The sequence below is a fragment of the Magnolia sinica genome, chromosome 6 (assembly GCF_029962835.1).
Source record: "Magnolia sinica isolate HGM2019 chromosome 6, MsV1, whole genome shotgun sequence".
NCBI classification, from domain to species: Eukaryota; Viridiplantae; Streptophyta; class Magnoliopsida; order Magnoliales; family Magnoliaceae; genus Magnolia; species Magnolia sinica.
In genome coordinates, this window is record NC_080578.1 from 8,482,076 (window position 1) to 8,497,180 (window position 15,105).

The 15,105-nt window shown below is 43.8% G+C and overlaps 1 protein-coding gene across 4 annotated transcripts in view; it reads right to left on the reverse strand.

Moving 5' to 3' along the window:
• Window positions 1–15,105, reverse strand: part of LOC131248178 (ankyrin repeat-containing protein NPR4-like) — a 42,164-nt gene that overhangs the window by 16,291 nt on the left and 10,768 nt on the right. The window lies entirely within an intron of this gene.

Sequence of the window (15,105 nt, forward strand, 5' to 3'; positions counted from 1 at the left end):
GGTCATTTCCTATTTTAATTCCGTTTTTATTATAAATAGTAAGTTTTAGTTTGATTATAACTCTTCATCCGTTGGGCTTTAGGAGTTGCGCGCAACGCAAAAAGAGCGTAGGGTCTGTTTGATTTTCCATGATACATGTAAATTAGGGTAAACAAGTAATTATTACTTTTTCATGTTGTTTGAAAATATGAGAGTAATTCCACCTCGAAAATCGAAACAAAAGTGTTAACTTAAATATGTGGACCCCACCATAATGTATATGATATATCCACACCGTTCATCTATTTTATTAGAACATTTATGAGCATTAACCAAAAAAAAGAGGCGGATCCAACACTTAAATGACCCACACAAAAGAAAACAGTGGCCTTAATTCATCCACCATGGCCTTTTTTCATCATCTAACTCATTCATAGGGTCACACAGGCGTGGATAAGGGGAAAACACAAATATCAGTTTGATCCAAAACTTTTAAGGGCCCCAAGAATTTTTTAATGGTAGGCATTCGATTCCTGTTGTTTCCTGTGGTGTGGTCCACTTGACCTTTGGATCTGTGTCATTTTTTTGCTCATGCCATAAATTTGTCTAGCATAACAAATGAGCGGTGTGAATAAGTAACATACAACATGACGGGCCCCACATTGATGTTGTAAATTTCTCGATTTAAGTGTTGAAAAGGTAAGTTATCACATCTACATTGGGAAAGACATGGTAATTACCTAGGTAAATAATTATTACCCATTTACATGGTAATTACACTTGAGCCGGAAAATCAAATGAGCCCTTAGAAAAATTAGGAGAACAACTTAAGCCAAATAGGACACTTACTATTTTTAGTCGAAAACCTTGCGCACTAGTAGACATCACGACTGTCTATTTATAGCAAGTTTACTATTTATAGTACGTCACGAATTCTAAGAGTTTTAGTCGTAGTTTGATTATGATTTCTTTCCCATTGCTTGGTACCCCTATTTAAAGGGTTATGAACTCGTTTTTTTTTTTTTTTTTTTCATTCATCAATCAATTTAGAATTTATTAGAATTTATTTATATTTTCTTGCTTTTTTTCCTCATGGATTCGAGAAGTCTCTGTGAGGAGTCCAAAGAAGTTATGTGGATTCAGAATAGTTATGCTCTCGAGGAAGACGGTGCTCGACCTCACGTCCTCCCCTGCATCAGTTTGGTATCAGAGCAAGGTTTTCCCTTGGATCGATGGCTTCTTCCAACGGGTCGAGCAACAATCCTATGGATGATGCTCCAGAGAATTTACCTTTAACGGTGACAGCTTACGTACCTTTAACGGTGACAGCTTTCAAAGCGGCACAGCAAGAGAATCGGCAAGCCATGTAAGAGCAGCAAGCTTCCATCATTCGCATGATGGATCGCTCGGCAGATCGCATAGTGGAGGCCCTAGGGCAGCTCTGTGTTCCTGATGGTAATCCGCTACTACCAATTGTCGAGACTCGTAATCGACCTGATCGTAGGATAGTACTGGCAGTGCATCTAAGGGTCATTCCTGAGGAAGGGGAATCCAGCGAGGAGGAGATCGACAACATAATCTTCTAACACCCCAGACAAGGCAGCGATCGAGTATATTAAACAGATCAAGAATTGAAGATGCGGGTTAATATTCCTAGCTTCAATGACCAATTATACATTGAAGATTTCCTCGATTGACTTTCTGAAATTGAGCAATTCTTCGACTATATGAACATCCCTAAAGTAAAAAAGGTTAAGCTTGTGAAGCTTCAGCTTCATGGAAACAACTGCAACTCACATGAACCAGGTAAAGGAAAGCACCAATCTGCACATGGCAGCAGATGAAACAACTACGACGTGCCCAATTCCTCCCTAGCGACTACGATCAGGTATTATTCCAACAATACCAAAATCGTCTATAGGGTAGTCGGTCGGTAAGAGAATATGCAGAAGAATTTTATCGCCTAGTGGCGCGTAATGATTTAGTCGAGACTAAATCGCAGCAAGTCACCCGATTCAATGGTAGATTGCGTATGGCGATCTAGGATCGGGTCCAGATGCAGTTCGTCTAGACGATGAATGATGCAATCAAGTTAGCTACCTGGGCGGAAGCGCAACTTGAACGTCCTAACACACGGACCTATCTTACTGTAAGTCACCGCGACAGGTTCACCCTAGGGAGTTCCACAGTCCAAGGGGAATGAGCCCATAGGAGCACGCACTCAACCTCGTACACCCGTGAATCGGGATCAAGGAAGTGGACAAACTAGGCCCCAAAGGGGCATATTGACTGCCACTGGCCTAAGCAGGATCTCGAACCCCTATGCTAGGCCAAGGGGAGACCATTGCTTTCATTGTGGCCAGTCGGGTCACCTGTCAAATACTTGTCCCTAGCGACAAGTGGTGAACCTCACCATCAATGATGGTAGTGTTGAAAACGTTGACAAGGATCCAAGTATTGAAGAACTAGAGCATGCCACAGAAGACGAGGCGGATGAGTCAGGTTGGGTTCAGCAGGATCATGGTGAATCACTCGTCATGAGGTGACTATTGTACGCACCAAGGAAAGAAGTATACCCACAATGACATGACATCTTTCGAACTAAGTGTACAGTAGATCGAAAAGTCTATAATGTGATCATCGACAGCGGGAGCAGCGAGAATATCATCTCTAGGGTAATAATAGAATAATTGAAATTGAAAATGGAGCATCATCCTTCCCCATATACAATCAGTTAGATCAAGAAGGTCAGTGAAATAAAGGTAACTAAACGGCGCACCATATCCTTTTTAATTGGCAAACATTATAAGAATGAAATAGCATGCAATGTGGTTGACATAGAAGCATATCACATACTACTCGGTTAACCCTGGCAATCTGATTATGATGCCACTCATAAAGGGCGACATAACATATATATCTTCGTCAAGGACGACCAGAAAAGCATATTTACCCTTATGGATCCAGAGGGATCACCTGAAGCTTCTAAACTGGAGGGTCATTTTTTCTTAATCATACGGGACTTCATGGAGGAATCTAAAGAAATAGGACAGGCCTATGCACTAATCGAGAAAGGGAAAGAACTTGATCCCACCAACATCCTTTATGAACTAAAACCCTTACTACATAAGTTTAAAGAAATTTTTCCTGATAACCTTCCCGATGGATTGCCTCCCATACGAGATATCTAACACCATATTAACCTTGTCCCTGGATCCAGCTTACCAAATCGTCCTCACTATTGGATGAGTCCGAAACAGTACGAAATTCTACAAGGGCAAGTGAAGGAATTGATCTGTAAGGGTCTCATCAGAGAAAGCATGAGCCCATGCGCCGTACCTGCTCTATTAACTCCTAAGAAAGATGGGAGTTGGCACATGTGTGTCGATAATCGGGCCATCAACAAAATCACCATCAAATATAGGTTTCCCACACCATGGCTGGACGATATGTTAGACATGCTTGAGGGCGAAAATTATTCTCGAAATTGGATCTGAGGAGAGGCTACCATCAAATTCGAGTATGGTCGGATGATGAGTGGAAGACGGCCTTTAAGACCAAGGAAGGATTGTATGAATGGATAGTTATGTCCTTTGGTCTTTTGAATGCGCTTAGCACATTTATGAGATTATTGAACCAAGTTATGAAACCTTTCATTGGGCGGTTCGTTGTGGTTTATTTCGATGATATTTTAATATACAGTTAAGACGAAACAACCCATATGGAACACCTTAAGAAGGTCCTTCAAGTGCTCACTGAAAATAAATTGTATCTCGATTTTAAAAAGTGCAGCTTCATGACTGATAGCCTGTTGTTTCTGGGTTTTGTCATAATATCCATGGGCATTCGGGTAGATGAGGAGAAAGTGAAGGCAATCAGAGAATGGTCGGGTCCCACAAATATTCACGATGTGCGAAGTTTTCATGAACTAACGACATTTTATCGTCGGTTTGTGAAAAATTTTAGTACCATTGTGTCACCAATCACAGATTGCATGAAGAAATGACAGTTTCTGTGGATTTATGAAGCCAACACGAGCTTTGCCAAAATTAAGCACAGGTTATCCACGACCTTGGTTCTTGTACTTTCCAATTTCGACAAACTGTTTGAAGTCGAATGTAATGCCTCATATGTCGAGATTGGGGGAGTCTTGTCTCAAGAAGGTAGGCCGGTAGCCTTATACAGTGAGAAACTTAGCGATGCATGCAAGAAGTGGTCTATATATGAGATCGAGTTATACGCAGTGGTCCAAATATTACGACACTAGCGACATTATTTAATTCAAATGAAATTCATACTTTACACAGACCATCAAGCTCTCAAATTCATTAATAGTCAAGCTAATATTAACCTTGTGCATGCTAAATGGATCTCGTTTTTACAGGAATTCACGTTTGTGCTAAAGCATAAGTCTGGGCAACAGAACAAAGTAGTCAATGCACTGAGTCACCATGTAACTTGTTAGTCACTATGAGCAATGAGGTTGTCGAGTTCGAGTGCCTTAAGGACATATATTTCGACGACAACGACTTCAAGGACACATGAGTTAGATGCTAAGAAGGTCACCTCGGTGACTTACATATGCAAGATGGGTTCTTTTTCAAGGGAAATCGACTGTGCATCCTCAAAAGCTCGTTAAGGGAACAGATAATCCAAGAACTACATGGAGGTGGCCTTAGTGGACACATTGAGCGAGACACGACGTGGGATCTTATGGAAGAATAGTATTACTAGCCGCAATTAGTATGTGATATGGGAAAGGCAGTCCAACGTTGTTATATTTGTCAGACCTCCAAGGGGCAATATCAGAATACGGGCCTCTACACCCCGTTACCCGTGCCTGAGGGCCCTTAGGAGGATTTATCTATATACTTCGTGTTTGGTCTCCCACGAACACAACATGGCATGGATTTGGTGTTCGTGGTAGTAGATTATTTCTCCAAGATAGCGTACTTTATTCTATGAAAGAAGACTCTTGATGCAATATACGTGGTGAATCTATTCTTTAGAGAAGTTGTGTGGCTACATAGGGTTCCCAAGACTATTACTTCTGACCGTGACACGGAGTTCATTAGCCACTTTTAGTAAACTTTGTGGACTTGATTTGATACATAAATTTAATTTAGCAGTGCCTACCACCCACAGACTGATAAGCAGACCGAGGTTGTGAATTGCATGTTGGGAAACCCCCTTTAATGTATTTCAAGAGAAAAATTGAAGGAGTGGGATTTGACCTTGTCTCAAGTAGAGTTTGCATTTAAGAATATGGTGAACCGCTCGACAGAAAAATTCCCATTCCAGGTTATTTACGGACGAGTACCATACCACACACTTGACTTAGTCTCTCTGCCCAAGCTCCCAGGCATAAGCATTGTAGCAGAACATATGGTAGACAAGATCATGGATATTCATGTGAAGGTACGAACCAAGCTATATGCCTCAAACAAAAAATATAAGAAGCAAATGGACAAGCATCGGTGACAAAAAGTGTTTGAGGTGAGCGACCAATTAATGGTCCATCTGTGCAAAGAAAGATTTCCGATCGAAACGTACAATAATTTGAAGAGTAACAAGATTGGACTTATACCAATCATCTGAAAGATCAATGACAATGCTTACGTTGTTGATTTTCCAGATAACATGCTGATCTCACAGACTTTCAATGTCACGGACCTGATCGAGTATCATGAACCAGAGCAAGACGAGAACTCGAGGACGAGTTCTTTTGAAGTGGAGGAGATTGATGTAGAGAGAGTCGCGGACAGTTACATGGCCAAGATGGATCAGAAAAGGCCCAGTCGACGACAGAAGTGATCCGGACCGTCGGTCCTTAAATCAGGCATATCTCGTAATCAGGAATGAGTTATTGGATGTAAACTATATGATTTTGGGGTAGAATGAACTACTTTAGCCAACCAACCCTGCTATATTGGGTTATCCAAGCCGGATTTGCAAAATACCGCCAAATCGACAGTCGTTTCCCTATTTTAATTATGTTTTTACTATAAATAATAAGTTTAATTTGATTATAACTCCTCATCCGTTGGGCTTTAGAAGTTGCGCCCAACGTAAAAAGAGCTTAGAAAAATTAGGAGAACAACTTGGTGAAGCCAAATAGGACACTTACTATTTTTTGGTCAAAAACCTTGTGCACTAATAGACATCACGACCATCTATAAATAGTAAGTTTACTATTTATAGTAAGTCGCGAATTTTAGGAGTTTTAGTCGTAGTTTGATTCTGATTTCTTTCCCATTGCTTGGTATCCCTATTTAAAGGGTTGTGAAGTCATTATTTTCATTCATCAATCAATTTTGAATTTATTAGAATTTATTTCTATTTTCTTGCTTTCTTTTCTGATGGATTCGAGAAGTCTCTATGAAGAGTCCAGAGAAGTTTTGTGGATTCAGAATAGTTATCTTGTCGAGGAAGATGATGCTCGGCCTTACGTCCTCCCCTGCATCATTCCTTTTCTTAGGTTTTAATATAGGTTTTGTGTGGTTCTTACTGTCTTTTTTTAAAAAAAATCCCACATGGAAAAAATAGAGTATAATGTGGCGAGGCATGAAGACTACAATTTACAGTGGTTCCGCACAGTTTAAGCGTACCATAAAATTCCACCTTATAAGTGGACCTGTCACCATTTTTTGTCCTCGACGACAGGGACAATGGCACCCTAGGACCCCAGCAATCAACAACTCCTGTGAATGCAATCCTTCAGAACTTGCCTCAGTCGCCAGTGCCCCTGGTGCCTAGCCCAAGGGCCCAACTCCCTCTACATTCCTTGCCTCCTCCCATCAATTGCACTTATGGCAGAAGAAGCAAGCTCCAGATGAAAAAGGCTACCAACTTACAAGTAGTAGGTGAGTGGAATAGTAGGTTATGTTAGCTGAAGCGCAGGGCCATGAACTCTAGATGTCTAACTGATGGATAGAGCGCTCATTTGGAACGCTCTATCAGAACTTTGAAGCCTCTGATTAGAAGGTACAAGCCTTGTCTAGTGGCGATTCTAGAACCTATGTTACATGATGAGAGAAGGGTGGCTATTGGCTTGAAGCTCGGGTTTCATTCTTCCTCCTCGAATGGCGATGCGGGGCGGGGGGGGGGGGGGGGTCAAAATATGGGTATTTTTCCATGACAATTTGAATACTGCGATTATTTCTTCCTCTAATCAAATGCTCTCTCTAAGCATGTGTTTTCAGAACTCCATCAGATCCGTACACCTATCCATTGTTACGCCTGCTGCAGTTTGGTGCTCAGGAGATCTCTTTGGCAGGAGATGGAATCGCTGAGTAATCTCCTCTTAGGTCCATGGGCAATAGGTGACGACTTTAATGCAGTGTTGGAATTGGACGATAGATCAGCAAGTCAATATTTGGGTAACATCAACAGATCAGATTTTCCAGATGTAGTGCATCATTCCAGGCTTATTGATGCGTGCTTTGTTGGCAATCGGTTTACCTGGAGCAACAACAGATCGGGGCTCGCCCGCATGTGGGCGCGGCTAGGTAGGGTGCTCATTAATAGGCAATGGGCCTCTTTTTTCCCGTCCTTCCAGGTCCATCATCTCCCTCGCTGCAACTTGGACCACTCCCTTCTTCTCCTATCTTGTCCTTCGCTCGCCCAACCTAAGGTAAGACCCTTCTGATTCCAAAGAATGTGGACTTTACACGATTCTTTCAGATAGGTTATCAGTAAAGCTTGGGAAGGAAAAAATGCTCAGATCATCCTCTGTTGAACGTCCAACTCAAAATGAAGAAAACCAAGCAACTACTCAAGATGTGGTAAGGAAGTCTGTGGCAACATTTTCAACAGAATGAAAATGGTTGAAGAGGATCTCGATAAAGCCGAACGTAGATTATAGGAAAACCCTTCCGATCTCCTTTTTCTGGAGAGTGCAGTAGCCAAGAGAAGGTTGGCAATCCTAGAGCAGATGGAGGAGGTCTTTTGGAAGCAGAAAGCCCGAAATTCCTCGCTCTAGGAAGGAGATCGCAACACAAGATTCTTTCATGCCTCAGCAACATGGAAGATAAGGCACTCGTCAATCTCCTCCATCAAACTAGCAGACGGTTCAACTACTTCTAACCTCGATGGCATCCGATTAGCGACTGTTGACTTCTTCGAGCAGCTTTTCCAGGAAGAGCCCATCTCCCCAGCCCCAGACCTACTTTTGGCAATACCATCCCTCATTTCGTAGCAGGAAAATGACTCCTTATCCCTCTCTTCCATGGGGGGAAGTTCATGCGGCAGTCTTATCCATTCCTCAAGATGGAGCTCCGGGGCCTGACGGCCTCACTGCAGCATTCTTCTCCGCTTGCTGGGAGATTGTCGAACAGGACATCCTTGCCGCAGCTCACTCCTTCTTTCGTGGGGGTCCCTCTTCCAAGGGCTTTCAACGCTACCCTCATTTGTCTAATCCCCAAAAGCCTCTCAGCATCCTCTTTTACTGATTTTCGCCCCATCAGTTTATGTAACGTCATTTACAAGATCTACTCGAAAATTCTAGCTACCAGATTAGGGACTCTTCTTCCCAAACTGATATCAACTGAACAAGTGGCGTTCGTTAAAGATCGAGCCATAACCGAGAATATCGCGCTGGCCAATGAAGTGGTGCGTGAGCTTGGCAGAAAAGTGAGAGGTAACAACTTAATAGTTAAATTGGATTTGGAGAAAGCTTATGACCGGGTTAATGTTGAGGGTCAAATATTGCATATCAGACCCCAGTTACTACCTGAATTTATGAACATGGTACTGTTTAACGGCTCAATTTAACCTTGTTTTTGCTGCAAAGTGTGTTTAGGAGCTTGGACCGAAACAGGGTGTTAAAAGCATGAAATTAACACTCTAATGATGCCAAGGCAAGGGACAAACTCCAGGGGACCAAGATCGATGGATTTACATACCAGAGATCTGAGAAAATCGAGAAAATGAAGCTCAAGTGGCCTGAAAGTTGGCCAGAATGAAAGATCACAGGGTTTCCATTATCTTTTTGGCTCGAAACTTCATACATGGCTTGAGGACTACAAATGAACCGTACACGTCAAATTTGAACCATTGTATCCCTTTATAAGTGGCCTAATGGACAGATCATCCCCTTAAATCCTTAAGTGGGGCCCACCTGATCGTTGTTTTGGAATAAACGTCTTAAAATAAATGAGAAAAGGAATGGTTGGAGCGGATTTCTTATATAAATCAAGATGGGACCCACCTTACATGGTGCGTGTGCACAGTACACGTGCACTAGATGAGCACCGCACCTAAGGAATTGGTCAACAGAAGCTTTGACCGATCTTTCCTAAAGGGAATTTAAATTCCTGTTTTGCCACCGCTGAACAGAGATTGCAGACGGGTTTTCGTGGGCCACCATGATCAATTGTACGGTGATCGAGACCGTTCATCAGATTTTAAAGGGCCCTATGATCACTTTATAGGTGTCACAATTGTAAGACCCGTATCCTAACCGTATCGTTCCGTAAGCCTTCGCGGTCCTCCCGGTCGAATTCCAGCGACCCGTGATCTGTTATCTGTATTTGCGCGCGATCATGAGTCGTGTCCCGTATATCATAGTCGGATCGACTCGAAACTTATACCCTTACGACTGTGTCGTCGCCGTGGTTCCGACGCCGCATATTACGCACCAAGGGGTTACTCGGTCCAGGAGATGTGGGCCCATGTTCAGTTCAAAGAAAATGCCGCGTATTGCAATACCGAGAGAATCTCTACAATAGGTCAAATCAATCAACTACATGTCACCTTACCCAAAAAAAGCAACCCAAAGTCAACTCTCCCTCTCTCCACCCATCCCTTTTCAAGTATACCCATCACTCACCCCATCACTTACCCATCCCTCTCTTTCTTACATCCTCTCTCTCTCTCTCTCTCATCTCTCTCTCATTTTTCTCTCCCAAGCACCATGAGAGCACTCAATGTCCATGACTTCGATGGAGATGCTTGTGTGGCCCACCTTCTTACCTCCCATCCTCGCCCTCCAAATAATCTCGACCGTTGAATCACATCCCTTGGAGCTTGGGGAGACCAAAGAGGCTAGAAGATTTGCAACGGTGAGTGATTTTCTACCATTGTTTTTATGATTTAAGGGCCCACATATGGTGGGACTCATCTTGATGTATGTGATTGTAAGCTAGAGGGGCCCATAGTGGCGGGGTCCCTCTTACTTCTCCGATCTCTCCATTTTTCTCTATTTCCCCCTCTTTCTCTCTTTGGATATGTGTGGCCGACCCTGATGCAACCCCATCATGATGTATGTATTAGATCCATGCCATCCACACGTGGGGCCACCTCGATGTGCGTGGTTGGTGGACCACGTGTACATGGACCCACATCGATGCCGATACTGTATTCATACCGTCCAGCAGTTGAGGCTGCTGGACTGCATGAAGGAAAATACAAATATCAGCTTGGTCCTATGCTTTTGGGCCACCTGTGTGGATCCCACCTTGATGCATCTGCCTACATGTGGATCCCACATGATGTATATATTTTATATCGATACCGTCTAGTTTTCCGCACGGTGGAAACCTTACCGTGATTTATGGGTCTTACCTACACCATTAGTACAGTGGGACCCACTATGTTGAATATATTTCATCCACACCATTCATCCAGGCGGTGGGTCCCAGTAGATGCAGCTGCTGATTAATGTCAGCAGACCTATGGGCCACTGTGATGTATCTGTATCTGCACCGTCCATTTCTGGACGGTGCTGTGTGGGGGCCACCGTGATGTGTTGTACTTGCACTGTGCATCCAGGTGGTGGGTCCCACGCAGCATGCAGCAACTGCTGCTCCAGGTCAGCAGTTTCGTGGATCCACCATGAGGTATGTTTAAATCCAGGCCGTTGATCAGTAGCATCTACGGCTGGAAGTTAACGTTTGTAATATATATAATATAATATAATATAATATAATATATATAGGTGTATATGTTTTATATCTCCACCGTCCTTCTATGGACAGGTGGAAGTCCTCCTGTGGAGTGCTGTCCATGTGGACACCACAGGATGTATCTATCTTAAATACAGTCCAGCTCTGAGAGGACGGTGGAACCCACCGTAAATATATTTGTTTTATCCCTGTTGTCCACGTGTGGACCCAGCAGTGATGTATTTGTTTTCAATCCACGCCGTCCGTCCGTGAGATGCACGTGGGACCCACTTCCATGATGTATGGGTTTGATCCTCACCGTCCAGCACTCTGGACGGTGGGACACCTTTTTGATGTATGTGTTTCAAATCCTCACCGTTCAGAAGCTGAACGTGTGGGGCCTACCATGATCGATGTATTGTATCCTCACCGTCCAATCTCTGAACGGTGGGAAGTTGATTAGCTGGAGTGCCTCGTACCGGCTATATGTAGCTGCCGTGGGTCCCACACGGATATATCCAGACCGTCCATCAATGGACGTCCAGAGGCTGGCGGTTTGATAAATATTATAATTACATTAAAGCAATACAATATATATATACATATTGATATATATCTGGTGGGCCAAACATGGGACCCACCAGATGTATGTGTTTCATCCACCATCCATCATCTGGACGGTGGAGCTTCCTGTGATGCATGGGGTTCACCGACACCGTCCATCTGGTGGGAATCCACTTGATTTATGGGTCTCACCTGCACCCGTCCAGCAGGTCTGGATGGTGGGTACCCACCATGAGATATGTGTTTTATCCTGTCCACTGTCTGGACAGTGGTGTTCAACATGATGTATATGTTTTCATCCATGCCGTCCATCTGATTTCTGGACGGGTGGGGGCCCACCTAGATGTACGTATTTTGTATTCGCACCGTCCATTCATGTGGCCCCACATGATGTGTGTGTTTTATCCAAGTTGTCCATTGATGGGCCCATTTGGAATGAGCAGGGCCCAACCCATTGAGATGTATTTGAGGCCCACTATGTATGTGTGAGGCCCATTGGTGCAGCCCATTGACGCGGCCCACTTGTTGTATCTGAGGCCCCTGGGTCATGACCCATTCATATGTATTAATGGCGCATGTGTAAGGCCCACCTATGATGTTTATTTGCGGCCCATAGTGACATGTATTAGACCCGTGACGCGTGGCCCATTTGGTGTATATGAGACCCATGTGTAGGGCCCACCTAATGTGTATTCGAGGCCCATGGGCTGTGGCCCATTGTGATGTATTTGAGGCACATGGGCGAGGCTCGATGTGATGTATGTGTGGCCGTTACGTTGCGTATAAATCCCTTATGTGGGCCACTCCTTGGGAGCAATGTTGGTTAGATGTCCACATTGATGGGCAATGATGGTTAAATGTCCTCATTGTGACATTCCCTTAGGCTTTGTTAAGCCCATTCTTACCGATTCCGATCAACGTGACCGATTTGCCGATTTTGATTATCGATCAATTTCGATCGTCATAATCGATTTGTCGATTCCGATCGACGTGATCGATTTGTCGATTCTGATTATCGATCGATTCCGATCGTCGTGACCGACTTGCCGATTCCGATTGACGTGACCGATTTACCGATTCTGATTATCGATCGATTCCGATCGTCATAACAGATTTGTCAATTCCGATCGACGTGATCGATTTGTAGATTTCGATCGACGTGACCAATTTACCGATTCTGATTATCGATCGATTCCGATCGTCATGACCGATTTACCGATTCCGATCGACGTGACTGATTTGTCAATTCTGACTATCAATCGATTCCAATCGTCATGACTGATTTGTCGATTCCGATCGACGTGACCGATTTGCCGATTCTGATTATCGATCGATTCCAATCGTCGTGACCGATTGTCGATTTCGATTGACATGACCGATTTGCCGATTCCAATTATTGATCGATTCCGATTGTCGATGTCAAGTATCGAGGTCGATTGACATTGTCAAGGCCGATTGTCGATGCCGATTGTCGGTGCCGGTTATTGATGCCGATTATGAGTATGTGACAACATAGCATCACGATACATGCCCATACATATCATCTGCATGTTTGTTATGAGATGTAGTTGATCATTGCATATGTCATTGGGCATGTTGTTATGAGACTCCCTGATAGGCGTAGATTATCTCACATGAGTACACGGTATGCGTAGGATTGATGCATGACTGATTTGTATGACTCATGCATCTTGCATTGTGTGTTGTGATTACTGTACGCCCTAGCGACATCAGGGTCGTAACCTCCACAGGTATTTCGTGGATGGTCAGATGGGACACCAAAAATCTGTTCTACATGGGTTACTATAGATATCCCTGAGTGAAAGTTCCTAAACCCTCTTGGTTCCAGAGGTTGCTCCAACGTCTAGACCTAGTGGATGCATGAGCACATGAGGGCCGTATACCGTTAGGCCGCATCTCCCACTATGTCGTGGTCGGTTGGAAGGGGGTACGGCTTTACCTGCCCGAGAGGAGGGGGCAATGCTAGGCTGAGTCTGACCAGCTCGAGAAATGGGTCCGCTATCGACGAGCCGGGCCCGATATTGGTAGGCGAATAGTGAGGTCTCTTCCACTTACCTTGTTGCGTGCGATGGGGTGGCAATCTGGTTTGGAGTGTAATAGACCCCGGTGATTTTCCAAAGAGGAACTGTACTGAAATGTGGACTTATTGAGTAGGAGTTGCATACTCATATATTCATTTTATTTACTATCCACTCGAGCTGGTGGTGCGCAACTAATTGTTTTGTACCTTCGCATGACCAGGATTTCGGTTGGACGCGCAATTAACCTGAGATCAGGAGTCTACCACATTGGGTCTGACTATCTAAATTTAGGTATGGGACTGGTTTGGATAGAAGCCCTTTGTGATAGACCCCGTAGCTTGCGATACTACGTACTACCATCCCGACTTCACAGTTCAGCTTAGTCATTTCATTCGCACCGCATATTGCATTGCATTCTCAACATATAGTATTTAGCTTACTACCTCCACATTGCATAGCTGATCTACATTCCTTCATCAATATATGATATTGGTTTGTTATATTTTTACATCACATAACCTAGATAAGGCTGATGGTATTTATAGGCCTATTAGCATGTCTTCGCATTACTCTGATATCGCATGATTTATGAACTTGCTAGTATTTTGAATATTGTATGATTTATGGGCTTGTTAGTATTTTTGCTTACTCTGATTACTCTGATATTAGTTACTGGGCACTTACCTTATGCACACACTTTCACCACCCACTAGGCTTCCTATAAGCTTATGCACGATAGATGTGTGCAGGTGGCATTAGGTTGCCACAGCGTTGAGCTTGGAGTGTGTAGTGGACTTCTGGAGTTTTGATTTTTGTCATATGTATTTTTCTTTCAGCATTGTATTCAAATGTTTTATATTAGTAGATATGTGATGATGATGTTGTTCTTCTGATTTGGGTATACTTGTGGTTATGCTTCTTATGAGACAAATGCACGTTGAAAAATCCTCCTTGTAGGATCCCAGGATCGGAATCCAGCGCATGCGCGCTAGGAGCTGAGAATGGGGTACTACGGAGGCTGTCGGCACCGAATTCAGCGATCGAGAATTTTGTGAGCCCGGTTTCTGAGTTTAGGGCGTGACAACAATCCCATAAGGCAATGAAGGAAGATTTCCAATCGTCCAAATGGAAGATAAACGGTGCAATGAAATAGTCGTGAGCCACACTAAAATCACTCTAATCTCACCATTCTCGACCGATTTTCGGTGATAAATCCAATGAACGGACTGGATTTGTCGAGAAACACCAAGAAGTGGGCCCCACCAGCGTCCAACGTCAGTCCGATGGCGCTGCTTACGCACGATCGCGAGATCCAGGATTTCTGGGAAGTTCCATGATTAAGGGTGTGATCGAATGCATGATCCAGACCATTCAAAGTCTTGATAAGGGGGTCATGCTTCTTCCTATGGTGTCAGAATGGATGGATTAGATGGCCATCCACGCCAAACACAAATCCAACGCATCTGTTTTGTGCGTTCTCCTTACGCAGGAACAAAGGTCTATTCCTGCTGCAATTTGGACTGCGAAAAGAGGTCGGTTCCTCCGACTATAACCACCGCCCATTCCTTCTTTATAAAAGGAAGTAAGAGAGAGAGATCTAAATCATCTGATTGAATCCAAGTGCTAGGACGTCCGTC